General features: G+C 42.8%; 1 pseudogene across 1 annotated transcript; it reads left to right on the top strand.

Moving 5' to 3' along the window:
* Positions 1 to 1,443: 1,443 nt before the first annotated feature.
* On the top strand, positions 1,444 to 12,654 carry LOC311137538 (putative D-lactate dehydrogenase, mitochondrial; annotated as a pseudogene). The gene is made up of 8 exons: positions 1,444 to 1,554; positions 3,343 to 3,459; positions 4,368 to 4,508; positions 4,815 to 4,926; positions 5,000 to 5,353; positions 7,086 to 7,176; positions 8,191 to 8,305; positions 12,453 to 12,654. The product of its transcript is annotated as a putative D-lactate dehydrogenase, mitochondrial (transcript).
* Positions 12,655 to 27,816: the final 15,162 nt, after the last annotated feature.

Here is a 27,816-nt window from a genome sequence, read left to right as displayed (position 1 = left end):
AGCCTGGATTCGAACCAGGATCTCTAGTGACACAGCTAGCACTGCGATGCAGTGCCTTAGACCACTGCGCCACTCGGGAGACGCCCATGCCACTAATAGACACTGATGCCAAGTTCAAAACAACTGGGAACTCGGAAATCTCTGACTTCCAACTTCAGATCGTTCAAGACAACTGGGAACTCGAAAGAAAACGAGCTCCGACTGGGAAAAATCGTTTTGAATGGTCATCCATCTCGGAATTCCAAGTTGGAAACTTGGGCATCTTTCTAGCGCTCCGACTTTCCGACCTGAAGACCATTGACGACATGATTTGACGTCCTTTTTTTTCTGAGTTCCCAGTTGTCTTGAAAGCACCATGATTCCATGGTCCATAATGAATTCACAGGCAACACGTAGGCCACAGTATTATTATAAAGACTTCATGGTCGGACATACGGATCTGTGAATATGACCTTCGCCTTTAGACCAACGCGATACGTTTACCTTCACTTGTCAACGTCTAGTTTCGTGCAGTGTCGCACTATCAAGAAATAACACATTTTAAAAGGGAGCATTAAATTCACTTGTTAATTTGTCTGTTTTTTCCATATTGTCTTGTACCAATAGCTAATGTTTAACAGCTTGGAATAGTCTTGATCCTGTTGATAGATGCACGATTGCATTTATTCTGTAGGCTAATAGCCTAGACGCAACTTGCAACAACACTGTGTGGGAAAAATGTGTCCTCTGCCCCCTATCTCAATAAGGTGCTGAAAATAAGTGGCCCTCCTTGTCATGCAGCATCTTTTGTAGTTTGTCATTTTTGGAACTTGTCAACAGATTTCTTCTTACAAACATATATTTTTTACGGCTTATAATATATTAATATAATGTTTTTTCACCTTTCAGCCTATAATGTCTATAGAAGCAAGCTATACACTTGAACAATTCAGTGCAGTTCATCACAAGTCCAATAAGCCTATGTGGTTCTTGTATAGTCCCTTTGTTCAAGTACGGATGAAATATTATTAAGCTATTATTTGTGTGTGTCCCTGTGTTAGAGTGGTGAGTAGGAGCGGGTGATCCTGCATTCCTCTCTTTGTGTGGTGAAGATTGAATATCCTTGAGTGACGCAGTTCGGCAGCAACATGGCAGAGACAAATCTGTAAACATGTGAGCTCAACCGTCTGGCACAGAGCAGGTGTGTCCTGTCCTGTCTCACTCACTCACACTCACACACACACTTTATTTGAATCCACCAATCAAATGTACATTTTAAAAAAGATCCAAACATTTCAAAGGTCCCTGTATGCATGGACACTCAAGGGTTCAGAAAGCACCTCCTTTTCCGAACAGCCAAGCTGCCCACGACAGCTGAAACAGTACCTAGTACCTAGTCAACTGCTTTGCCCTAGTCTTTGGCAGGCCCGCAATCTGGAGGCCACGCACTGCAAGCCTGTGTCCATGGCCGAGACTGCCAAATATCAGCGTCGCCAGCTTGCACCTACACCCGAGGCTGTCCAAGCGTGCGAGGGGCTGGTATTTAAGAAGCTTTTCGGCAAAGGCCTGCTCCATGTCAGGTCAAATGAGCAGCCCACTTCCAAAATGAGCACCTCCCTCTGGCTTCCCCCCACAACAATAACATCTGGTGTATTTGGCACACAGGAAAACACGTCATTATCAACATCAAACCAGCTTCCTCTTACACACAAATGTTTATGGATGTGTGCTGTTGGTGAGACTACCTGTCTCACCTCGCTGGCTATCAGGTCGACAAGGCGGTCATGTCTAGCAATGTAATTAATTAATTGATTGGATTTACATAGCGCTTTTCTACCAACTGAGGTACTCAAAGCACTTTACATAGTAAAGGGGAAACTCACCTCATCCACGACCAACGTGTGGCATCCACCTGGGTGATGCACAGTGACCATTTTTGTGCCAGAACGCTCACCACACATCAGTTATTATGTGGAGAGGTGAGGAGTGATACGTGCCAATTAGGAATGAGGGGGATGATTAGGTGGCCATGATGGAATGGGGCCAGGTTGGGAATTTAGCCATGGCACCGGGGTTAACACCCTTACTCTTATAATAAGTGCCATGGGATTTTTAATGACCACAGAGAGTCAGAACACCCGTTTAATGTCTGTTCCGAAAGACGGCACCCTACGCATGGTAATGTCCCCTTCACTGCCCTGGGGCATTGGGATCTCCTTGTGTCAATGTTTTGTTCCCCGAGCCACTTAGTTATCACTTTTGCCTTATGGCAAGGTGCTCCATCATGCTGGAAAAGGCATTGGTCGTCACCAAACTGTTCTTGGATGGTTGGGAGAAGTTGCTCTCGGAGGATGTGTTGGTACCATACTTTATTAATGGCTGTGAGTGAGCCCACTCCCTTGGCTGAGAAGCAACCCCACACATGAATGGTCTCAGGATGCTTTACTGTTGGCATGACACAGGACTGATGGTAGCGCTCACCTTGTCTTCTCCGGACAAGCTTTTTTCCGGATGCCCCAAACAATCGGAAAGGGGATTCATCAGAGAAAATGACTTTACCCCAGTCCTCAGCAGTCCAATCCCTGTACCTTTTGCAGAATATCAGTCTGTCCCTGATGTTTTTCCTGGAGAGAAGTGGCTTCCTCGCTGCCCTTATTGACACCAGGCCATCCTCCAAAAGTATTCGCCTCACTGTGTGTGCAGATGCACTCACACCTGCCTGCTGCCATTCCTGAGCAAGCTCTGCACTGGTGGTGCCCCGATCCCGCAGCTGAATCAACTTTAGGAGATGATCCTGGCGCTTGCTGGACTTTCTTGGGCGCCCTGAAGCCTTCTTCACAACAATTGAACCTCTCTCCTTGAAGTTCTTGACGATCCGATAAATGTTTGATTTAGGTGCAATCTTACTAGCAGCAATAGCCTTGCGTGTGAAGCCCTTTTTGTGCAAAGCAATGATGACGGCACGTGTTTCCTTGCAGGTAACCATGGTTAACAGAGGAAGAACAATGATTTCAAGCACCACCCTCCTTTTAAAGCTTCCAGTCTGTTATTCTAACTCAATCAGCATGACAGCGTGATCTCCAGCCTTGTCCTCGTCAACACTCTCACCTGTGTTAACGAGAGAATCACTGACATGATGTCAGCTGGTCCTTTTGTGGCAGGGCTGAAATGCAGTGGAAATATTTTTTGGGGATTAAGTTCAATTTCATGGCAAAGAGGGACTTTGCAATTAATTGAAATGCATCTGATCACTCTTCATAACATTCAGTAGTATACGCAAATTGCCATCATAAAAACTGAGGCAGCAGACTTTGTGAAAATTAATATTTGTGTCATTCTCAAAACTTTTGACCATGACTGTAGTGGCCGCGCAGTGTGGAGGAGGTCAGTGCCCTCGCCAATATCTGCCACCACCACCGCCTACCCATCATCCCCTTTGGCATGGGCACAGGCCTCGAGGACGGAGTGGGTGCACTTAAGGTGAGGAAAGAATCAGTCTGTGTCAGAGAGAAACAGATAAATACCACCGTCTGGCAAGTTTGATTAATCTCTCTGTGACTTTATAGAGAGAAAAAGACTACTAGAGAAAGTGAGTGTGGTGGATATTTTAATCAATAATGAGGAGAGACAAGGTCAATCACCAATCAGAATATTAACTTAATTAAAAACGTATTGATAAGGGAGCTGGTCACAATACCCACACCAAAGTGAGTAGAGTGAGAGCCCAACGAACAGGAAATGCTGACGTCTTATATAGTGAACCTACAAATGCTTAGTGATGGCTGGTTCCACCCCTCCCCGGCAGATCAGGAGCTACCTTGTTTTCTTCTTGTGGCTATGTGTATCGGGTCATAACGCACAAACAAGTGATAACGTTAGCTCCGTTACTGCCCATATCTCCACACAGCTGTGCCCTTGGAAGATAGTAAAAGACAGGATGAACTGAAAAACTGTGGTCACTCTGAGGCTCTTTGTCTTGACCGTGTGACCAGGTTACTCAGAAGCAACGAGAAATTGAAACAATACAGGTCTATCTATCTGTTCCTCAAGTTTATCTCTGTCCCATGTCCTTGACTTCACGCCCAGACCAGCTGCAGGGAGCTAGAGGGAACCATATTTATGAAAAGCACAGCATTGGTAGTTAAGAAATGTCTCTACTATTGTTAAGCATATTAATTGTTAACTATTAATATTAAACAAATCAAGTAAATACGTGATTTTTCTCACACAAGAGTTAGCTTGTTTTGTGTAAAAGCAGTAATAAGTCATGTTGACGTTTTTTGATTCTCACACAGTTAGTTGGAGTGTGTGTGAGAGGTCTTGCACTGCCTGTACTCAACTGTGTGTGTGTGTGTGTGTGTGCATGTGTGCATGTGTGCGTATGTCAGGGCGGGGGGTGTTTTAGTCTGGGAACATGGATAAGGTGTTGGACATCTATCAGGAGGACTTTGATGTGAGTGTGGGGCCAGGTGTGACATGCAAGGGCCTCAACTCCTACCTAAGATACACAGGTCTGTGGTTTCCTGTCAGTGAGTCACGTGACCTGCAATGATGTCACTGCACCAACTGGCGGCCCAACATGCCTGTCACTAAATACACGGCGAGTTAATCATTGTGAATTTAAGTTAAATGTTTTTCTATTGTGAAATAGGAGTCCCTGGGTGAAACATTTTGGGAACCCCTGGTCTAAGTAATCATACAAACTACTTTCATGCACAGTGGTATAGCATGATTGTCATTCTAGCTGGCGTTTTGCACTCTAAGTTGTGAAGCATATTTGTGAAGTGTTAGGTATGAAATCACTGAGGTTGTCTACTGTCTGCCTCCACACACAGACCCTGGTGCAGATGTGTCTCTGTGTGGCATGGCTGCCACCAGTGCATCAGGCACCAACACTGTGCGATACGGCACCATGCGGGAGAACGTACTCAACCTGGAGGTGGTGCTGTAATTCTTCTTTCTGTAATTCCACCAGTAATGAGGACCTGTATGACCTTTGACCTTCCCTCCTCTCCGTTAGAACCAACCTGTTTGTGGGTTTAGAGGGCACTCTGGGGGTGATCACTAAGACCACCCTGCATCTCTATTGGGTGCCAGAGGCCATGGTATCTCCTGTGTGCACCTTCCCCTCTGTCCAGGCAACAGTGGACAGCACCGTGCAGGTCCTCCAGACTGTCATTGTGACCTGTGAGAGTGAGATTTCTTCTAATTTGTTGATGGGAAACTACTTGTTGTGGTGTGTCTAGAGGAGATCACGCAGGCTAACGATGGGTCAGACTTTACCTGGGCACGGGATGCAGAGACCCGCAGGTGTCTGTGGAAGATACGACACAATGCCTGGTATGCTGCCCTGGCAATGAGACTGGGCTGCAAGGTGAGGAATAACATGACTTGGATCATTATTGATAAATAATCTATAATCACTTTGGCATTGTTGTTTGAAATGACTGATCCAGTGTTGATGTACAGTGAGAGAAAAAAGTATTTGATCCCCTGCTGATTTTGTACGTTTGCCCACTGACAAAGACATGATCAGTCTATAATTTTAATGGTAGGTTTATTTGAACAGTGAGAGACAGAATAACAACAAAAAAATCCAGAAAAACGCATGTCAAAAATGTTATAAATTGATTTGCATTTTAATGAGGGAAATGAGTATTTGACCCCTCTGCAAAACATGACTTAGTACTTGCTGGCAAAACCCTTGTTGGCAATCACAGAGGTCAGACGTTTCTTGTAGTTGGCCACCAGGTTTGCACACATCTCAGGGGGGATTTTGTCCCACTCCTCTTTGCAGATCTTCTCCAAGTCATTAAGGTTTCGAGGCTGACGTTTGGCAACTCGAACCTTCAGCTCCCTCCACAGATTTTCTATGGGATTAAGGTCTGGAGACTGGCTAGGCCACTCCAGGACCTTAATGTGCTTCTTCTTGAGCCACTCCTTTGTTGCCTTGGCCGTGTGTTTTGGGTCATTGTCATGCTGGAATACCCATCCACGACCCATTTTCAATGCCCTGGCTGAGGGAAGGAGGTTCTCACCCAAGATTTGACTGTACATGGCCCCGTCCATCGTCCCTTTGATGCGATAAAGTTGTCCTGTCCCCTTAGCAGAAAAACACCCCCAAAGCATAATGTTTCCACCTCCATGTTTGACGGTGGGGATGGTGTTCTTGGGGTCATAGGCAGCATTCCTCCTCCTCCAAACACGGCGAGTTGAGTTGATGCCAAAGAGCTCCATTTTGGTCTCATCTGACCCAACACTTTCACCCAGTTCTCCTCTGAATCATTCAGATGTTCATTGGCAAACTTCAGACAGGCCTGTATATGTGCTTTCTTGAGCAGGGGGACCTTGCGGGCGCTGCAGGATTTCAGTCCTTCACGGCGTAATGTGTTACCAATTGTTTTCTTGGTGACTATGGTCCCAGCTGCCTTGAGATCATTGACAAGATCCTCCCGTGTAGTTCTGGGCTGATTCCTCACCGTTCTCATGATCATTGCAACTCCACGAGGTGAGATCTTGCATGGAGTCCCAGGCCGAGGGAGATTGACAGTTATTTTATGTTTCTTCCATATGCGAATAATCGCACCAACTGTTGTCACCTTCTCACCAAGCTGCTTGGCGATGGTCTTGTAGCCCATTCCAGCCTTGTGTAGGTCTACAATCTTGTCCCTGACATCCTTGGAGAGCTCTTTGGTCTTGGCCATGGTGGAGAGTTTGGAATCTGATTGATTGATTGCTTCTGTGGACAGGTGTCTTTTATACAGGTAACAAGCTGAGATTAGGAGCACTCCCTTTAAGAGTGTGCTCCTAATCTCAGCTCATTACCTGTATAAAAGACACCTGGGAGCCAGAAATCTTTCTGATTGAGAGGGGGTCAAATACTCATTTCCCTCATTAAAATGCAAATAAATTTATAACATTTATGACATGCGTTTTTCTGGATTTTTTGTTGTTATTCTGTCTCTCACTGTTCAAATAAACCTACCATTAAAATTAAAGACTGATCATTTCTTTGTCAGTGGGCAAACGTACAAAATCAGCAGGGGATCAAATACTTTTTTCCCTCACTGTAACAGAAATGTGTTGACTCCATTTTGATCCTGCAGGCCTACTCCACAGATGTGTGCGTCCCTCTCTCTCGCCTCCCTCAAAATATTGTGGAAACCAAGGAGGACCTGATACTAAACAGACTCATAGGTAACGGCTAGCTAACACTCACCACAGATTCCCTCTTGGGGCATCACTCATGTTATTGTACATCAGGGATCATCAACTAGATTCAGCCGCGGGACAATTTTTTTCTTGAGCGGATGGTCATGGGGCCGGAACATAATTACAAATAATTTGTAGATGTCAAATTGACCGCAAGAAGCCCAAACAGATATAATATTTTAATATTTAAAACTAAACTTGCTTACATTTGTATACGACCACGTCTCTCTATTATGTGTGAGAATACTTGGGAACAGATTTTCAAAAATGTAAATCACTTGGTGCTGATTTCCTGGTGTTTTTACAGTATTTTATGTCCAACAATTAACATTTTAAAAATATATAAGTATAATAATAATAATAATAATAATAATAATAATAATTTGCTCAGAAAACTGGAGGGGCCAAATAAAACCACCTGCGGGCCACCAGTTGGGGAACTGCTGTATATGTTTGTGTGTGAACAGTAGTGTATTACAGCTTCTTTCTCTCCTGAGGTCTGATCGTGGGTCATGTTGGAGATGGAAATTTCCAGGATGAGGTCACTACATTTTTTTTTTTTGTCATTTTAGCAGATGCTCTTATCCAGAGCGATTTACAGTTAGTGAGTGCATACATTATTATTTGTTTTTTTATTTGTTTAATTTTTTCATACTGGCCCCCCGTGGGAATCGAACCCACAACCCTGGCATTGCAAACGCCATGCTCTACTAACTGAGCTACAGCTCTGCCAGCCATTCCCTCCCCTACCCTGGACGACGCTGGGCCAATTGTGCGCCGCCCCCATGGGTCTCCCGGTCGCGGCCGGCTACGACACAGCCCACTAGAGTTCACTGAGAGACTGGCCAGGTACTGTAGGTCTCTCTTTCCTCTATATTTTCTCCCTCGTTTTTTTCCTATACCTCGTCATTGATCGGCCCCTTGTCCCTTACCATGGAACTCATTCTCTCTTATCCCTGTCTTCATATTTCTCTGTTTCTCTCTCACCCTGTAGGAAAGCACTGGCACTGGACGGGACATGTACAGGGGAGCACGGGGTGGGCCTGGGGAAACGAGTGTTGCTTCGTGAGGAGATGGGACCACTTGCCATGGAGGTCATGCAGGACCTGGGAAGGTGCTGTAGCTGAAGGTACTGAAGCTATCACCTTATCACAGGGCACTGAATAAAGGAATGAAGTGTACTACTTATGGATGCATTACCTCTGTCTGCCACCGGGTGTCAGGTGTTTGGTATAATTGTTTTTATACTGTGAGTGACTAACGAGTACCAAGGGCAAATTGTGTTATTTTTGTCTGTCCTCTGTTTTTTCTCTTAAGTTCCTCTGAATTAAATGCTTCTTTAGATTTTATTACAACACAACTGTATGGCTTGAAATTATTTATTGACTATTTGTAATGAACTAAATCCATCGGTTTGCATTTGGTTTCTGCTCTATTTTGTGCCGTTGATATGTGCATACTGTATTTAAACTGTAAATGGCCCCTTCTGATGGACAGTTAAGTATTTTTTTATATTGACATGGTGAAGTTGCTCATGTCTCTAAAGATTTCTTCTTACAATCTGATTTGCTCAGTGGTCACGTGTTGAGAGAAGCCAACGAGACTAGAGAAAAACAACCCAGGCTTTATGCAACAGAGCATTAACACCTGTAAGTGGTCACAGGAGTGATCCCAGTTTTCTCCTCAAGAGAATCCATCAATCTATCCAGGACAGAAGAGAACACAGCTTTTGCCTTTTAAGACAATCTTAACCGATGCCTTGAAATAGGGTCAACAAAGTAGCTTAATGATAAGTATTAGCACACCATTATTTATTGAGTAGATTTGTTCAACTTAACATTTAGGCCTGAATGTAGTTAAAGAAATTACATGAAAAAGCATTATTATTTAGACTTTTTTTATTATCTATATATATATATATATATATATATATATATATATATATATATATATATATATATATATATATATATATATATATCATTATCATTACTCATCCCACAGATTGCACATCAAAATCATCAGACAATTAGTTGGTACCTCCAAAACAGGCACCCATTCACATCCTTGGAAAAAAAACGTCATCAAAAAACATTACATTAAATAAAGCAAGAAATGAAGGTATATGGTCCTTTAGCAGAGTCAGGCAGGGATACAGTTAGCAGGAGACATTAAGTTATATAGTATACTATATCATAACTGACTAGTAGTCGGTCTCCCCTGTGTTCCTTGTTCAGTTGAAGCTTGGTGGTTGTCTGCTTGCTAATGAATGGTTTTGTAGTGCCCTCACAGGTAAGAAGCAGATAACCCTGCAAAAATACTATATTCTCTACATTTTCATCTAGCACAAATGGAAAAATATTCACCCATTTGTTGAGCACTGTTAGTTTGTTTTCTTCCAGAATCATCATTCTGTTATTCTTTATACATTAGAGGCATTCTGAAGAGTAATGTACGTTTTCTGACAGATTTGGAACAACAAATCTTGTTAAATGTGAATAAATAAGTTGTAACCCCGGAATAGCTCCATGATGTGACTGTCATGTTTGGGTTGATGGGTCTTTAACACGTCCATTACATTAAGTCACATCAGCCAACACAACCAGAGAGGACCTGACCTATTTCAGCAGAAAACATGTCGGGCACAGACAGTAGCTTAGACCAAGAGGCATCACACATACATACATACACACATACATACATACATACACACATACACACATACATACATACATACACTACCAGTCAAAAGTTTGGACACACCTACTCATTCAAGGGTTTTTCTTTATTTTTACTATTTTTTACATTGTAGAATAATAGTGAAGACATCAAACTATGAAATAACACATATGGAATCATGTACTAACCAAAAAAGTGTTACACAAATCTAAATATATTTTATATTTGAGATTCTTCAAATAGCCACCCTTTGCCTTGATGACAGCTTTGCACACTCTTGGCATTCTCTTAACCAGCTTCATGAAGTAGTCACCTGGAATGCATTTCAATTAACAGGTGTGCCTTCTTAAACGTTAATTTGTGGAATTTATTTCCTTCTTAATGCGTTTGAGTCAATCAGTTGTGTTGTGACAAGGTAGGGGGGGTATACAGAAGATAGCCCTATTTGGTAAATGACCAAGTCCATATTATGGCAAGAACAGCTCAAATAAGCAAAGAGAAACGACAGTCCATCATTACTTTAAGACATGAAGGTCAGTCAATACGGAACATTTCAAGAACTTTGAACATTTCTTAAAGTGCAGTCGCAAAAACCATCAATCACTAGCATGAAACTGGCTCTCATGAGGACCGCCACAAGAATGGAAGACACAGAGTTACCTCTGCTGCAGAGGATAAGTTCATTAGAGTTACCAGCCTCAGAAATTGCAGCCCAAATAAATGCTTCACAGAGTTCAAGTAACAGACACATCTCAACATCAACTGTTCAGAGGGGACTGTGTGAATCAGGCCTTCATGGTCGATTCACCAGTAAGAAGAAGACACCTGCTTGGGCCAAGAAACATGAGCAATTAGACCGGTGGAAATTTGTCCTTCGGTCTGGAGTCCAAAATTGAGATTTTTGGTTCCAACTGCCGTGTCTTTGTGAGACACGGTGAGGGTGAACGGATGATCCCTGCATGTGTAGTTCCCACAGTAAAGCATGGAGGAGGAGGTGTTGTGGTGTGGGGGTGCTTTGCTGGTGACACTGTCTGTGATTTCTTTAGAATTCAAGGCATACTTAACGAGCATGGCTACCACAGCATTCTGCAGCGATACGCCATCCCATCTGGTTTGGGCTCAGTGGGACTATCATTTGTTTTTCAACAGGACAATGACCCAACACACCTCCAGGCTGTGTAAGGACTATTTTACGAAGAAGGAGAGTGATAGAGTGCTGCATCAGATGACCTGGCCTCTAAAATCCCCCGACCTCAAACCAATTGAGATGGTTTGGGATGAGTCGGACGGCAGAGTGAAGGAAAAGCAGCCAACAAGTGCTCAGCATATGTGGGAACTCCTTCAAGACTGTTGGAAAAGCATTCCAGGTGAAGCTGGGTAAGAGAATGCCAAGAGTGTGCAAAGCTGTCATCAAGGCTAAGGGTGGCTATTTGAAGAATCTCAAATATAAAAAAATATATTTTCATTTGTTTAACACTTCTTTGGTTACTACATGATTCCATATGTGTTATTTCATAGTTTTGATGTCTTCACTATTATTCTACAATGTAGAAAATAGTAAAAATAAAGAAAAACCCTTGAATAAGTAGGTGTGTCCAAACTTTTGACTGGTACTGTACATACATAAATACATATATACATACATACATACACACATACATACAGTACACACATACACACACATGAACACACTCAAGGCCCTTACAGGGAAATTACTAATTCTGATCAGTGTCTCCCCATCGCAGAAAAAAACGGGTGGACAAAAACAAGGAGAAAGAGTGTGTATGTCATGTCGATTTTATGTAACTGTAAACATTAGCAAAATAAAGGGAGCGATACCACATTCACACAGGGAAAATGGACATCTAAATTGTAAACATTTCAAACACAGACCAACACATAGTATTGTCTCAGACTTCTATTTGATCCTTTAGCAAATCAGGCTCTCACACTACAGAGATGGCTGCACCATCACCCCAACCTCAACCACACAACATGTATGCTTACAGACATCATCCTCACGGCCCCAGAACATAGAAAAACATAAACCAACGACCCCCAACTGTCCCCCACGACACACAAGCACACTCACACACACACATTCACCCACCACCAAGCTTAAACGACGTACCCCTCCACATACTAACGCACACAGAACAAGTGTAGTCTGTCTGACATTTTCACTGCCCTGACATATATAGAAGCATTAACTACACCCCTTCACACACACACACACACACACACACACACACACACACACACACACAACCCAAACAGACATAACCCAAACAGAAACCTACATAGACAGACCCTGCCTGCCCCACCAATGCTGCACTTCACACATCGCTACTCCACCTCAAAGCAAAGACTAAGATAAGCGCATGTGTCTCCAACTAATGATTGGGTGGGTGGGTGGGTGGGTGCTGAAACTCTGGTGATTGGGGGAAAGCCTTTTGTCGCATTATCAGACAACGTCCTGGGAGTCGACCCTGCCCTGGCACACAGGGTGCATCCAGCTCGATTCCTTCCTCTTCATCTTTCTCTTTATCTTCATTCTCCTCCTCAGTCTCTTCCTGGTGAAGGCCATGGGATGGCTGGATCCAGATGAGTGACAGGGAGCCAGTCAGGGCCAAACTCTGGAGGCAGAATGGAAGGCAGAGCAGAGCAGGGGCCAGACCCCCGGAGGAGCCCAGAGAGGACCAGGGCATGTGGCGGGGTGACTGGCTGGCTGGGGGGGCCAAGCAGCCTGGTGAGGCAGTTGGCCTGGAGGGATGGTCAGCCTAGTTGGGCCGACAGAGGGACTGGCAGTTAGCAGTCTCTAGTGCTGGAGGAGAAGGGGCAGGGAGGAGGGGCACTCTTTTATGCATGTGGAAGTGACAGTATTAGCTTAAGGTTTTTTATTTTGGTTCCGTTCGCTAGGAATTCTCTTGATAGATTGATAGATCAATTGATAGATAGGTTGTTTTGATTGTTTCGTTATTTGGTTACTTCAGTGTCCAGATATCCATGGTAGGAACATAAAGTGCCCTGACAGATAAAGAGAGAAATGGAGGGGAGATGTTAACCATACATTAAAGTGGATACACAAAGTCAGGTGAGAAGGTTATTTTGAATGCATAATTCACACTTACAGTATGCTCTAGCTTCACACTGACTAAGAATGTTACTTTTATTGAGGGTGGTTATATCTGTGCGTACTGCGTATGTATGCATTATGCAGCGAGTGAGTGGGCTATTTGGATCATAATGTTCTTCTAAACACCTCCTGTCACCAGTCTCTTGTGTGGAAGAGATGGAGGTGAGGAGATGCTCTCACCTTGAACAGTAGGAGTAGGAGCACAGAGGTCAGTCAGTCTGAAGGATGCTCAGGGCAGGAACGATTGATCTCAAACCAGGAGTCTATACAGCTGAACAGGAAGAGGAGAAACCCCCACCATCATCACATGAATGCACATATCTCTCTGGCCTTAGCTACAGTACATCGCTGAGGCCTAAATGTATTGTGTATAATTAATCTAGTGGAGTAATTTCAGGCTGTGTGTAATCCTGTGAGCCTGCGTGCGTATTGTACAGTCAGGACCAGGATCTAAGCTGAGTCTGAGGGTGCGTCCTAAAATGGCACCCTATTTCCTGTGGTGCACTACTTTTGACCAGAGCCCCCTATTGGCCCTAGTCAAAAGTAGTTCACTATATAAGGGATAGGGTGCCATTTGAGTAGTCCCGCCGTCTCACCTTTTGTGATAGATGCAGAGGCACGGCAGTCTGGCGATGGTGTCTCCTTGCTGCAGCTCCTCCAGACAGATTACACACTCCCCGGCATCCCTGGCCAGCACGTCATCTGGAACACACACACAAACACACAGGCAGACGCACACACAGTCAGTCAGGTAGACACACACACAAACACAGGAAATAAATCACAAGACAACCGTGAGTGGCAATGACACATCATCAAATATTAAATACCAAAGGCAGTGAGGCACTGGCACATCAAGATCAACGAAAAATCAGTAAATTACTGTAGGATTTACAACTATAGCAACAATAGAACAGAAACACCAGAATACAACAGAGCAAAAGACACGCAGCTGGGGACTAGTCAGATGGAAGAGCATCCAGTCAGTATGTCAGAAGGAGGTCTAGGCCTGGTCTGGTTGCTGCTGTGTAAACAAACACCAGGGGGCAGCATTGAACACAGTCTGGTCTGGACCAACAACTCATTGATGCAGGGTTTTACCGGCTTAAGCATGTCCCATGCTTCCCAGTTGAAACAGTTTGCGCATATATTATAACAACATTTTGTGACGTTTTTGTTTGTTTTGGTGTTCGGCATTTTTTCTTGAGGCAAGTCGAAGTTCAGTAGCCGAAGTCTACGCCTCTTCGTCGGTGATTGGTCAACAGTACTCTTAGTAGGAGTGGGAACTATGGATGGGATTCTTCAATGAAGTGTTGTCATTCAACGAGACGACTAGTTTTCATGCAAAGTTTTTCACTTCAGAAATACTGCACCAAACATCTTAGTTTGATGTAACATTTCGCGACTAAGACCTCAACAAAAACGTCAATTGATTTCATATTTCTTGATTTATTTTAGATTAATTCAGACTATTTTAAGGAAGTGTTATTGGCTATGTGGTTGTTACGGCGTCTCAAGAGGGACAAACAGTAATATTTCTGCTTTTTTCTCATTTATCAAGCAAAGGTATTTTAAGGGAGTATTTTGTATTTGTATTTATTATGGATGCCCATTAGTTCCTGCCAAGGCAGCAGCTACTCTTCCTGGGGTCCAGCAAAATTAAGGCAGTTATACAATTTAAAAAACATTACAATATATTTCACAACAGATTTCACAACACATTAAGTGTGTGCCCTCAGGCTACTACACTTTATTATGGACAGACCTCTCCCCATTTTAGCTACTGTTGCATCAATATGTTTTGACCATAACAGTTTATAATCCAGTGTTACTCCAAGCAGTTTAGTCTCCTTAACTTGCTCAATTTCCACATTATTCATAAAAAGATTTAGTTGAGGTTTAGGGTTTAGTGAATGATTTGTCCCAAATACACTGCTTTCAGTTTTTGAAATATTTAGGACCAACTTAATTCTTGCCACCCATTCTGAAACTAACTGCAGCTCTTTAAGTGTTGCAGTGATTTTACTTGCTGTGGTAGCTGATGTGTATAGTGTTGAGTCATCAAGATACAGTACACAGACACACATGCTTTACTCAGAGCCAGTGCCAGGTCATTAGTAAATATAGAAAAAAGTAAGGGGCCTAGACAGCTGCCCTAGGGAATGCCTGACTCTACCTGGATTATGTTGGAGAGGCTTCCATTAAAGAACACCCTCTGTGTTCTGTTAGACAGGTAACTCTCGATCCACAATATAGCAGGGGATGTAAAGCCATAACACAAGTTTTTCCAGCAGGTGATTATGATCCATAATGTCAAAAGATGCACTGAAGTCTAACAAAACAGCTCCCACAATATTTGTATTATGAACTTCACTCAACCAATCATCAGTCATTTGTGTAAGTGCCGTACATGTTGAGTGCCCTTATAAGTGCTGAAAATCTGTTGTTAATTTGTTTACTATGAAATAGCATTGTATCTGGTCAAACACAATTTTTTCCAAAAGTTTACTAAGTGTTGGTAAAAGGCTGATTGGCCGGCTGTTTGAGCCAGTAAAGGGTGACTTTTGCTTCCCTCCAGGCCTGAGGGCACACACTTTCCTATAGGCTTAGATTGAAGACATGGCAAATAGGAGTGGCAATATCGTCCACTATCATCCTCAGTCATTTTCCATCCATGTTGTCAGACCCAGGTGCCTTGTCATTGTTGATAGAAAACAATACTTTTTTCACTTCTTCCACACTCACTATACGGAATTCAAAATTTGGTCAGTTATGCATACAGTTGAAGTCGGAAGTTTACATACACCTTAGCCAAATACATTTAAACTCAGTTTTTCACAATTCCTAACATTTAATCCTAGTAAAAATACCCTGTTTTAGGTCAGTTAGGATCACCACTTTATTTTAAGAATGTGAAATGTCAGAATAATAGTAGAGAGAATGATTATTTCAGCTTTTATTTCTTTCATCACATTCCCAGTGGGTCAGAAGCTTACATACACTCAATTAGTATTTGGTAGCATTGCCTTTAAATTGTTTAACTTGGGTCAAATGTTTCGGGTAGCCTTCCACCAGCTTCACACAATAAGTTGGGTGGATTTTGGCTAATTTCTCCTGACAGAGCTGGTGTAACTGAGTCAGGTTTGTAGGCCTCCTTGCTCGCACACGCTTTTTCAGTTCTGCCCACACATTTTCTATAGGATTGAGGTCAGGGCTTTGTGATGGTCACTCCAATACCTTGACTTTGTTGTCCTTAAGCCATTTTGCCACAACTTTGGAAGTATGCTTGTCCATTTGGAAGACCCATTTGCGACCAAGCTTTAACTTCCTGACTGATGTCTTGAGATGTTGCTTCGATATATCCACATAATTTTCCTTCCTCATGATGACATCTATTTTGTGAAGTGCACCAGTCCCTCCTGCAGCAAAGCACCCCCACAGCATGATGCTGCCACCCCCATGCTTCACGGTTGGGATGTTGTTCTTCGGCTTGCAAGCCTCCCCATTTTTCCTCCAAACATAACGATGGTCATTATGGCCAAACAGTTATATTTTTGTTTCATCAGACCAGAGGACATTTCTCCAAAAAGTACAATATTTTTCCCCATGTGCAGTTGCAACCCGTAGACTGGCTTTTTTATGGCGGTTTTGGAGCAGTGGCTTCTTCCTTGCTGAGCGGCCTTTCAGGTTATGTCGATATAGGACTCGTTTTACTGTGGATATACAGTGGGGGAAAAAAGTATTTAGTCAGCCACCAATTGTGCAAGTTCTCCCACTTAAAAAGATGAGAGAGGCCTGTAATTTTCATCAACTATGACAGACAAAATGAGAAAAAAATCCAGAAAATCACATTGTAGGATTTTTTATGAATTTATTTGCAAATTATGGTGGAAAATAAGTATTTGGTCAATAACAAAAGTTTCTCAATACTTTGTTATATACCCTTTGTTGGCAATGACACAGGTCAAACGTTTTCTGTAAGTCTTCACAAGGTTTTCACACACTGTTGCTGGTATTTTGGCTCATTCCTCCATGCAGATCTCCTCTAGAGCAGTGATGTTTTGGGGCTGTCGCTGGGCAACACGGTCTTTCAACTCCCTCCAAAGATTTTCTATGGGGTTGAGATCTGGAGACTGGCTAGGCCACTCCAGGACCTTGAAATGCTTCTTACGAAGCCACTCCTTCGTTGCCCGGGCGGTGTGTTTGGGATCATTGTCATGCTGAAAGACCCAGCCACGTTTCATCTTCAATGCCCTTGCTGATGGAAGGAGGTTTTCACTCAAAATCTCACGATACATGGCCCCATTCATTCTTTCCTTTACACGGATCAGTCGTCCTGGTTCCTTTGCAGAAAAACAGCCCCAAAGCATGATCATTCCACCCCCATGCTTCACAGTAGGTATGGTGTTCTTTGGATGCAACTCAGCATTCTTTGTCCTCCAAACACGACGAGTTGAGTTTTTACCAAAAAGTTCTATTTTGGTTTCATCTGACCATATGACATTCTCCCAATCTTCTTCTGGATCATCCAAATGCACTCTAGCAAACTTCAGACGGGCCTGGACATGTACTGGCTTAAGCAGGGGGACACGTCTGGCACTGCAGGATTTGAGTCCCTGGCGGCATAGTGTGTTACTGATGGTAGGCTTTGTTACTTTGGTCCCAGCTCTCTGCAGGTCATTCACTAGGTCCCCCGTGTGGTTCTGTGATTTTTGCTCACCGTTCTTGTGATCATTTTGACCCCATGGGGTGAGATCTTGCGTGGAGCCCCAGATCGAGGGAGATTATCAGTGGTCTTGTATGTCTTCCATTTCCTAATAATTGCTCCCACAGTTGATTTCTTCAAACCAAGCTGCTTACCTATTGCAGATTCAGTCTTCCCAGCCTGGTGCAGGTCTACAATTTTGTTTCTGGTGTCCTTTGACAGCTCTTTGGTCTTGGCCATAGTGGAGTTTGGAGTGTGACTGTTTGAGGTTGTGGAAAGGTGTCTTTTATACTGATAACAAGTTCAAACAGGTGCCATTAATACAGGTAACGAGTGGAGGACAGAGGAGCCTCTTAAAGAAGAAGTTACAGGTCTGTGAGAGCCAGAAATATTGCTTGTTTGTAGGTGACCAAATACTTATTCTCCACCATAATTTGCAAATAAATTCATTAAAAATCCTACAATGTGATTTTCTGGATTTTTTTTCTTCTCAATTTGTCTGTCATAGTTGACGTGTACCTATGATGAAAATTACAGGCCTCTCTCATCTTTTTAAGTGGGAGAACTTGCACAATTGGTGGCTGACTAAATACTTTTTTCCCCCACTGTAGATACTTTTGTACCTGTTTCATCCAGCATCTTTACAAGGTCCTTTGCTGTTGTTCTGGGATTGATTTGCACTTTTCACACCAAAGTACGTTCATCTCTAGGAGACAGAACGCGTCTCCTTCCTGAACGGTATGACGGCTGCGTGGTCCCATGGTGTTTATACTTGCGTACTATTGTTTGTACAGATGAACGTGGTACCTTCAGGCGTTTGGAAATTGCTCCCAAGGATGAAACAGACTTGTGGAGGTCTACAATTTTTTTCTGAGGTCTTGGCTGATTTCTTTTGATTTTCCCATGATGTCAAGCAAAGAGGCACTGAGCTTGAAGGTAGGCCTTGAAATACATCCACAGGTACATCTCCAATTGACTCAAATGATATCAATTAGCCTATCAGAAGCTTCTAAAGCCATGACATAATTTTCTGGAATTTTCCAAGCTGTTTAATGGCACAGTCAACTTATTGTATGTAAACTTCTGACCCACTGGAATTGCGATAAAGTGAATTAGAAGTGAAATAATCTGTCTGTAAACAATTGTTGGAAAAATTACTTGTGTCACGCACAAAGTAGATGTCCTAACCAACTTGCCAAAACTATAGTTTGTTAACAAGAAATGTGTGGAGTGGTTGAAAAACGAGTTTTAATGACTCCAACCTAAGTGTATGCAAACTTCCGACTTCAACTGTATATATATATTTTGGACTTGCCTGTTTTGCATGTTATTTCGGCATGAATACGTGTCCCATATCAGTTTGCAAACAATGTAAAATATATATATATCATTGAGTTAATAAAGCTGCATACAAACATGGTCTCTTTTTTGTTTTCTTGAGTAAGGCAGCTCCAAAATGCAGGTGTTTCAGCCTAGCTCAGTGCTTTCTGCGGTGGTGGGGTAAACCAGCAGAAAATAGGAGCATTGCGCCGTGATTGGCTCCGTATTCTGGCACTCATAGGGTCACCGCCAAGTCTAAATCCTTAGTAAGGCTAGACATCGAACATGTAAGCCCTTTGGGTCCTGCCATAGAGTTACATTAGAAGTGCCCTTCCAAAAAGGCGCAAGGTCATTGGCCACAGATAAAGTGACGTCAAATCACATTATATGTACAGTAGCTTTGATTGGACTGATCATGTCAACATCTTACTTTCAAAATCTTAGCTAGCAGTCGTCATCATGAATCAAGTTGACAATCTACTGGCAAATCCTTTTTAATATTTGTCATATGAAGAGAAATAATTAAGAGAAATTATAGATAAAACGTATCGGTGCTCATCGGCCATTGGGCATAAACATTACATAACAACTTGGAAATCGCAAATTCAACAATGAGTGGGTTGGAAGGAATCAGTGGCTAACTGCAAGCATTGCAAAGCAATCACTAGCCTGCTATTCAGTGAAGTGGCTGTGTGTTCTTTTTTTTTTCAGAGTTCCCATAAATCCAGAGAATGCCAAACTTTGATGACAACATTTTCCCACAAAGGACCGCTGCACCACCTTCCTGTTTAAGTGAGCACAACAAGGTGAGTCCAAAAATGTATTGAATGCTGCTGCAAAAATGATGTAATACGCAAGGGAGCTATGTATACTGTAGCTAAGAAAGTAATACTAAGTGTATATTGTGTAGTAAGCTGTTAGTAGCCCATGTGCCTCACCCTAATAATTTGGTCTATTTTCACCAACGCGGTATTGTAAACACATCGTTTGTGGCCGGTGTGTGCTTGTTTGCAGACTTTTGTTTGTACAGCTTTGACATTGCTACTGATAGTAGTGGTGGCGCTTGGCTTTCACTTGCAAATTCAGCTCACACAACATTCTATAATATAATTGTGTTATTTGAATTGCAAACTGCGTTCAATGTGCCTCACCCTAATAATTTGGTCTATTTTCACCTCTTAATTTCGCCTACTGTTCTGACTTGGTGGTGCACATGTAGCCTATAACCTGTTTTAGAGAAATGTAATCATCGAATATTGTAGGAGCTTTCATTGTCTGCTTATATGCCGCCTTTATTTATCCTACGGTTCTGACTTGGTGTACAGGGAGAATACTGTAAGAACAGCCCATGTTCTGAATTCTGTCGCTGTACATTTCAAAAGTGCTGAACAAAGAGTTATATTGACTACTTCCGTCGTAGCTCGCTCATTAATGTCTTAATCGAAATTACGGATTGCCTCTTACACGATTGTCGTCCCCTTATGCCATAGTTTGTACATTTCAATTGTCAGTAGAAACTACATTTGTTTAAGCAAGTCAGCCATATCAGCAAAAAAAAATGTAAGCCAGTAAATGAGGCTGAATGAACTGTTTCGCTGAAAAGGCTCCTCTGATAGCCAGGTGTAGCAGTGGTAAGTTGTTGGGACTGCTGTTGGGACAGCTTTATGTAGGCCCTAACAGTTTGTGGGCACCGTTTGTCACCGTTATAGTGCAATTAATGTATTGTTTAGGGTTGTGTTGTGTAGTGGCTTTGCTGGCATGCATCCCACATTAATTGTTTTTGCCCCACCAAGATTTTGCATGCGAAAATCGCCACTGCATAGCTCACAAATAAAACTACAATTTGAACAAATGTAGAACGATGTGAGCAAATGTTCCGAAATTCCTAACATTTACAACTGTGGGATGTGTATTTGCGCATCAAAAATTGATTGTGGATCTGTATTTTCCGCTGATTTGTGTGTTCAATCAGAGAGGAAGAGGTGAAGCAAGAGGTTTTACTCAGCCCAAAATCTGTCCACGAAAGTAAGCCCAAAAAGTGAGGAATCAATGAGTGTCGTCAAATTTGGTCAACAATAAATGTAATTGCTAATTTGCTACATGAGGCTTATTTGATCGAATATAAGTTTCGTAATGGCTAGGTTGTTACGAATGCACTGATATAAGTGGACAGACACACGTGTCATTTCGGCAACTTTAAAAAACGACTTTATATCGGAGTTGTGCCTGTTGTCATACAGATAGATAAAGGACTCCTCATGGATATAACCCGTTTAAGCATGGACATTGTCATTGAGGGCTTCCACCACTTTAAAGTAGTCAACTGGGTGGAAGCAATCAGCCAATGAAGAAGAAAATTCACTACTTTAAAATGGAGATCGCCTCAATGGCACTGCCCATGGGGTCACAGACGCTATAATGGCACAGTTACAAAGATGAGTCCTCCATCTATCTCTATGGCCTATTGTTCACGCATATCTGCCTTCTCATTGGCTATAATGGTCCCACCTGATCTCGCCGCTTCCCGCCTGCCTTCTATCTTTGAGGACATGTATTTCCATTGTTAGAGCGGTCACTTGACTATCTTGTCAATATAATAGACAATGTTTGGTTCAATCCACAAATGGACAGTGTATCTCCAGTCATTGACATCGCAGTGCGATGATGTCATGTCAATGCAGTATGTCTTGTGACAACATTTTCTAGAAGAATATTAAACAACAACTTTGTGAAATGTGAGTATTATGTTTAATGTCACATGCCTTTAATGTCATGGGTGTCCCTGCCTCCGTGGATTGAGCACGGCTGTGGTCCATGTTTTTCTTGGGGGGGAAATCAGATACTGCCACTGTGGAACTACATGACTGTCTGGCCTTCGACATCCGTGATACCATTAAGCTGGTGTGTATATTAATAGTGTACATTATTGTCATTCTAAGAACACTATATTTATTGAGTCAATGTGTCATTATAATAGATTTACTTTATCCTGTTGTGCTGATCCTGAGACCACATATGCAGTCTTTGTTTACTCGTGGTGTCTATACTATGTGTTGGTACCAATATCATAGTCTGGGTGCTGCTCTAAGGCTTCACCTGAAGGGTTGAGAGACTACAAATACAATGGTATTTGAGACCACTTTTCTTAAATTAAATTTTCTTAATTGTCTTTCCTCATTGAGATTCCTCTGACATTTTTCTCAAAGGTTTTTTTTGTTGTTGTATGGATTCAAGGAGGTGAGGAAAACAGGAAATACAGTTGAGAAAGAGCCATGGTCTGGGATAAGACCATAGCCTATGTAGTCTCTCATCTCAAGTGGTCAAGATACACCACTGAGTACAGACTCTTGTTGTTTATGTTATGTATGTGAAGTAGGAGTGATAAAACACAAAAGTTCAAGGGCTCCTTTCTTTGTACACAAAATAGTCCAAATTGGTGAAGTGAAATGAAAAAAATAACTTGTTTCAAAAAATTCAAAAAAATAAATAACGGAAAAGTGGTGCGTGCATATGTATTCACCCCCTTTGCTATGAAGCCCTAAATAAGATCTGGTGCAACCAATTACCTTCAGAAGTCACATAATTAGTTAAATAAAGTCCAACTGTGTGCAATCTAAGTGTCACATGATCTGTCAAATGATCTCAGTGTATATATACACTTGTTCTGAAAGGCCCCAGAGTCTGCAACACCACTAAGCAAGGGGCAACACCACTAAGCAAGGGGCACCACCAGGCAAGCGGCACCATGAAGACCAAGGAGCTCTCCAAACAGGTCAGGGACAAAGTTGTGGAGAAGTACAGGTCAGGGTTGGGATATAAAAAAATATCCGAAACTTTGAACGTCCTACGGAGCACCGTTAAATCCATTATAAAAAAAATTGAAAGAATATGGCACCACAACAAACCTGCCAAGAGAGGGCCGCCCACCAAAACTCACGGACCAGGCAAGGAGGGCATTAATCAGAGAGGCAACAAAGATAACACTGAAGGAGCTGCAAAGCTCCACAGCGGAGATTGGAGTATCTGTCCATAAGACCACTTTAAGCCGTACACTCCACAGAGCTGGGCTTTACGGAAGAGTGGCCAGAAAAAAGCCATTGCTTAAAGAAAAAAAATTGGCAAATACGTTTGGTGTTCGCCAAAAGGCATGTGGGAGACTCCCCAAACACATGGAAGAAGGTACTCTGGTCAGATGAGACTAAAATTGAGCTTTTTGGCCATCAAGGAAAACGCTATGTCTGGCGCAAACCCAACACCTCTCATCACCCCGAGAACACCATCCCCACAGTGAAGCATGGTGGTGGCAGCATCATGCTGTGGGGATGTCTTTCATCGGCAGGGACTGGGAAACTGGTCAGAATTGAAGTAATGATGGATGGCGCTAAATACAGGGAAATTCTTGAGGGAAACCTGTTTGTCTTCCAGAGATTTGAGACTGGGACGGAGGTTCACCTTCCAGCATACTGCTAAAGCAACACTTGAGTGGTTTAAGGGGAAACATTTAAATGTCTTGGAATGGCCTAGTCAAAGCCCAGACCTCAATCCAATTGAAAATCTGTGGTATGACTTAAAGATTGCTGTACACCAGCGGAACCCATCCAACTTGAAGGAGCTGGAGCAGTTTTGCCTTGAAGAATGGGCAAAAATCCCAGTGGCTAGATGTGCCAAGCTTAAAGAGACATACCCCAAAAGACTTGCAGCTGTAATTGCTGCAAAAGGTGGCTCTACAAAGTATTGAATTTGGGGGGTTGAATAGTTATGCACGCTCAAGTTTTCTGTTCTTTTGTCTTATTTCTTGCTTGTTTCACCCCAAAAAATATTTTGCATCTTCAAAGTGGTAGGCATGTTGTTTAAATTAAATTATACAAACCCACAAAAAATAAATTTTAATTCCAGGTTGTAAGGCAACAAAATAGGAAAAATACCAAGGGGGGTGAATACTTTCGCAAGCCACTGTATGCAATGGATAATTATTTATGTCATTTTAAGATGGTTAGTCTCAGTCAGGTCTTGTTTTTCTACATTTAAACCTGTCTTGGTCTCGACACACGGGGCTGAAAGCTGAGATCTGCGAAAGGCTAAACAGCGCCACTGGCCGCCCAAGGCGCATTTGTTATTGTTTTTGAGGAAATGCGCATATAACTGCATGAAGCCAACATTTTTATAAAACCTTTTTAAATCTGTTGCACTGCTTCCTCATCACCAAAGACATGTGTGCATTGTAATCGTGTCTTTTAGGTGGTCTGACAAACAATGAGACAGGTGAAGCAAATGAGAAAGGGCCTTCAGGAGACCACCGTGTGGCACCTCCTGACACAGCAACCAGACATTGTCCCATTGGTGTTTCCGGGAGAGGCACTATACCTCTGTCTTAAGCCCAGAGGTATAGTGCCCTTCACAATATTTTGACATTTTAGTAAATCTATACCCCTTACCTGGCCCTGGCTATGCATCTGGGGGCAGATCTTTGATGTTGTTGGCACAATGAGTCAATAATTGGGGTGGAGGTGCTTTCACTGGTTGCATCTCTCTGTCACTCACACACTCACTGAAAACACTCACACACACACACAGCCCCTGAGCGCTGCCTCCTTACTTTAAAACTGTTTGTTTTCAAATTCAAACATCAGGTCTCAACCCCCCTGGGGAAAATAACTTATGTGATAACCAATCAGCGCAATTGCTAAAGATCTGAGTGCATGTTCTCGCTTAACGTTCCAATGAGAATGAGAAAAAAAGGAGCATTGGGTATTTAAGATCATGTTATACCACAGGGTCAGGATCTCAGCCTAGAGATCTAGTTATTCTCAAGAGGTGCTTTAATTATTTCATTTTTTTTTCTATTAAATTGTACTTGTACAAATAGTCTGGCCCCTGGACGACGACAGTGATGAGAATGTAGACAAATGCCTGACAACTGGATACCTCCGGCAGTTTGTTGAAAACGGTAATCAAGTTCAATACTTACGTAGACATTCAGTTTTGCTATAATAGTGTGTACTATAGAAAGGTACACACTACTAAAGTAGTGGAATGATTTTGTTTTGTTCATTATTAGCCTCAAGCGACATGCTAAAGATGCTAGTCAAATTCTGGGTCGGGTGGAACATCCCGACTCAATCAGTGAAGGTTACCGTGGTTGATGGCAGCCTTCCAAAAGCATCAACATGCTTCCAGACCCTCCACCTACCAGGGCACCATCACCAGTACATTTTGTAAAGATTTGATTTAATCTATCAGCATAGCAGACACATGATTAGTTTAGGAACCAAATTCTACCAAACAACCTCCTGTGCCTCCTCCTTTTCCACATATGTATTTATCGACCCACTGGTAATACTCTCAGAAAATGTTGTTATTGACAAAAATATTTTGTGACCAACTTTAGGAAACTTTAGAAAAATGTATTTGTGGGTAAACAACCCCATTTTATATTTCATGTGACCAGATACAGTAATTTCTCTGTTTAGAATAGGCATAGGGAGATTGTCAATTTTGTAAAAATCTTTCCTCCTTGATTCCTCCGTCCTTCTCTCCTCAGTGACCTGGAAACTGATAAGTGGTCGCCATATGTGGGAGTGTGTCAATTTGTTAAGGACAGCTGGTCTATAAGCAGTGTAATGATTGATCTCACACCTTACAGAAACAAATGGTTCGGGAGTGATTTGGGGCCGGACATAAGTGTTGCTGATATCAGACCCAAAGCAGTGATCCATGAATGTCTGAACATTTACATTACATTTTAGTCATTTAGCAGACGCTCTTATCCAGAGCGACTTACAGTTAGTGAATACATATATATATATATATATATATATATTATTTTTTTAAACTGGTCCCCCGTGGGAATCGAACCCACAACCCTGGCGTTGCAAACGCCATGCTCTATCAACTGAGCTACACCCCTGCCGGCCATTCCCTCCCCTACCCTGGACAACGCTAGGCCAATTGTGCGCCGCCCATGAGTCTCCCGGTCGCGGCCGGCTGCGACAGAGCCTGGATTCGAACCAGGATCTCTAGTGGCACAGCTAGCACTGCGATGCAGTGCCTTAGACCACTGCGCCACTCAGGAGACTGAAGAAAGGTTATGGGTGGAAATAGGGGTTGGAATGAAAACCAGCATACATCGTATAGTTCTCAAAAATCAGTACCAGTTATAAGACACTTCATGCAAGCAGTTTGGCAAAGTCTAATGCCTTGTGCCATGGTGGTACACCCTAACCTCATATTCAGTTTATCTACTTTTGTTTACTCACTGTGTATATACTGCATTCTCGACATAGCCCATCCTAATAACGTTATACAGTGCATTCGGAAAGTATTCAGACCCCTTGACTTTTTCCACATTTTGTTACGTTACAGCCTTATTCTAAAATTGATTAAATCGTTTTTTTTTTACCTCATCAGTCTACACACAATACCCCATAATGACAAAGCAAAAACAGGTTAAATTTTTTTGCAAATAAACAGGTTTTTAGAAATGTTGCTAATTTATTTAAAATAAATAACTGAAATATTACATTTACACAAGTATTCGGACCCTTTACTCAGTACTTTGTTGAAGCACCTTTGGCAGCGATTACAGCCTCGGGTCTTCTTGGGTATGACGCTGCAAGCTTGGCACACCTGTATTTTGGGAGTTTCTCCCATTATTTTCTGCAGATCCTCTCAAGCTCTGTCAGGTTGGATGGGGAGCGTCGCTGCAAAGCTATTTTCAGGTCTCTCCAGAGATGTTAGATCGGCTTCAAGTCCGGGCTCTGGCTGGGCCACTCAAGGATATTCAGAGACTTGTCCCGAAGCCACTCCTGCGTTGTCTTGGCTGTGTGCTTAGGGTTGTTGTCCTGTTGGAAGGTGAACCTTCCAGTTTGGTCCTGAGCGTTCTGGAGCAGGTTTTAATCAAAGATCTCTCTGTACTTTGCTCCGCTCATATTTCCCTCGATCCTGACTAGTCTCCCAGTCCCTGCCACTGAAAAACATCCCCACAGCATGATGCTGCTACCACCACCATGCTTCACCGTAGGGATGGTGCCAGGTTTCCTCCAGACGTGACGCTTGGCATTCAGGCCAAAGAGTTCAATCTTGGTTTCATTACATTTTACATTTTAGTTATTTAGCAGACGCTCTTATCCAGAGCAACTTACAGTTAGTGAGTGCGTAAATGTTTTCATACTGGCCTCCCCGTGGGAATCGAACCCACAACCCTGGCATTGCAAGTGCCATGCTCTACCAACTGAGCTACAGGAGGCCTTTCATCAGACCAGAGAATCTTGTTTCTCATGGTCTGAGAGTCTTTAGGTGCCTTTTGGCAAACTCCAAGCGGGCTGTCATGTACCTTTTACTGAGGAGTGGCTTCCGTCTGGCCACTCAACCATAAAGGCCTGATTGGTGGAGTGCTGCAGAGATGGTTGTCCATCTGGAAGGTTCTCCCATCTCCACAGAGGAACTCTGGAGCTCTGTCAGAGTGACCATCGGGTTCTTGGTCACCTCCCTGACTAAGGCCCTTCTCCCCCGATTGCTCAGTTTGGCCGGGCGGCCAGCTCTAAGAAGAGTCTTGGTGGTTCCAGACTTCTTCCATTTAAGAACGATGAAGGCCACTGTGTTCTTGGGGACCTTCAATGCTGCAGAAACGTTTTGGTACCCTTCCCCAGATCTGTGCTTCGACACTATCCTCTCTCGGAGCTCTACGGACAATTCCATTGACCTCATGGCTTGGTTTTTGCTTTGACATGCACTGTCAACTGTGGGACCTTATATAGACAGGTGTGTGCCTTTCCAAATCATGTCC

The sequence above is a fragment of the Coregonus lavaretus genome (assembly GCF_964263955.1).
Source record: "Coregonus lavaretus genome assembly, chromosome: 11".
NCBI classification, from domain to species: domain Eukaryota; kingdom Metazoa; phylum Chordata; class Actinopteri; order Salmoniformes; family Salmonidae; genus Coregonus; species Coregonus lavaretus.
Note: the sequence above shows the minus strand (reverse complement) of the source record. Positions and strands in the feature narration are given on the sequence as shown.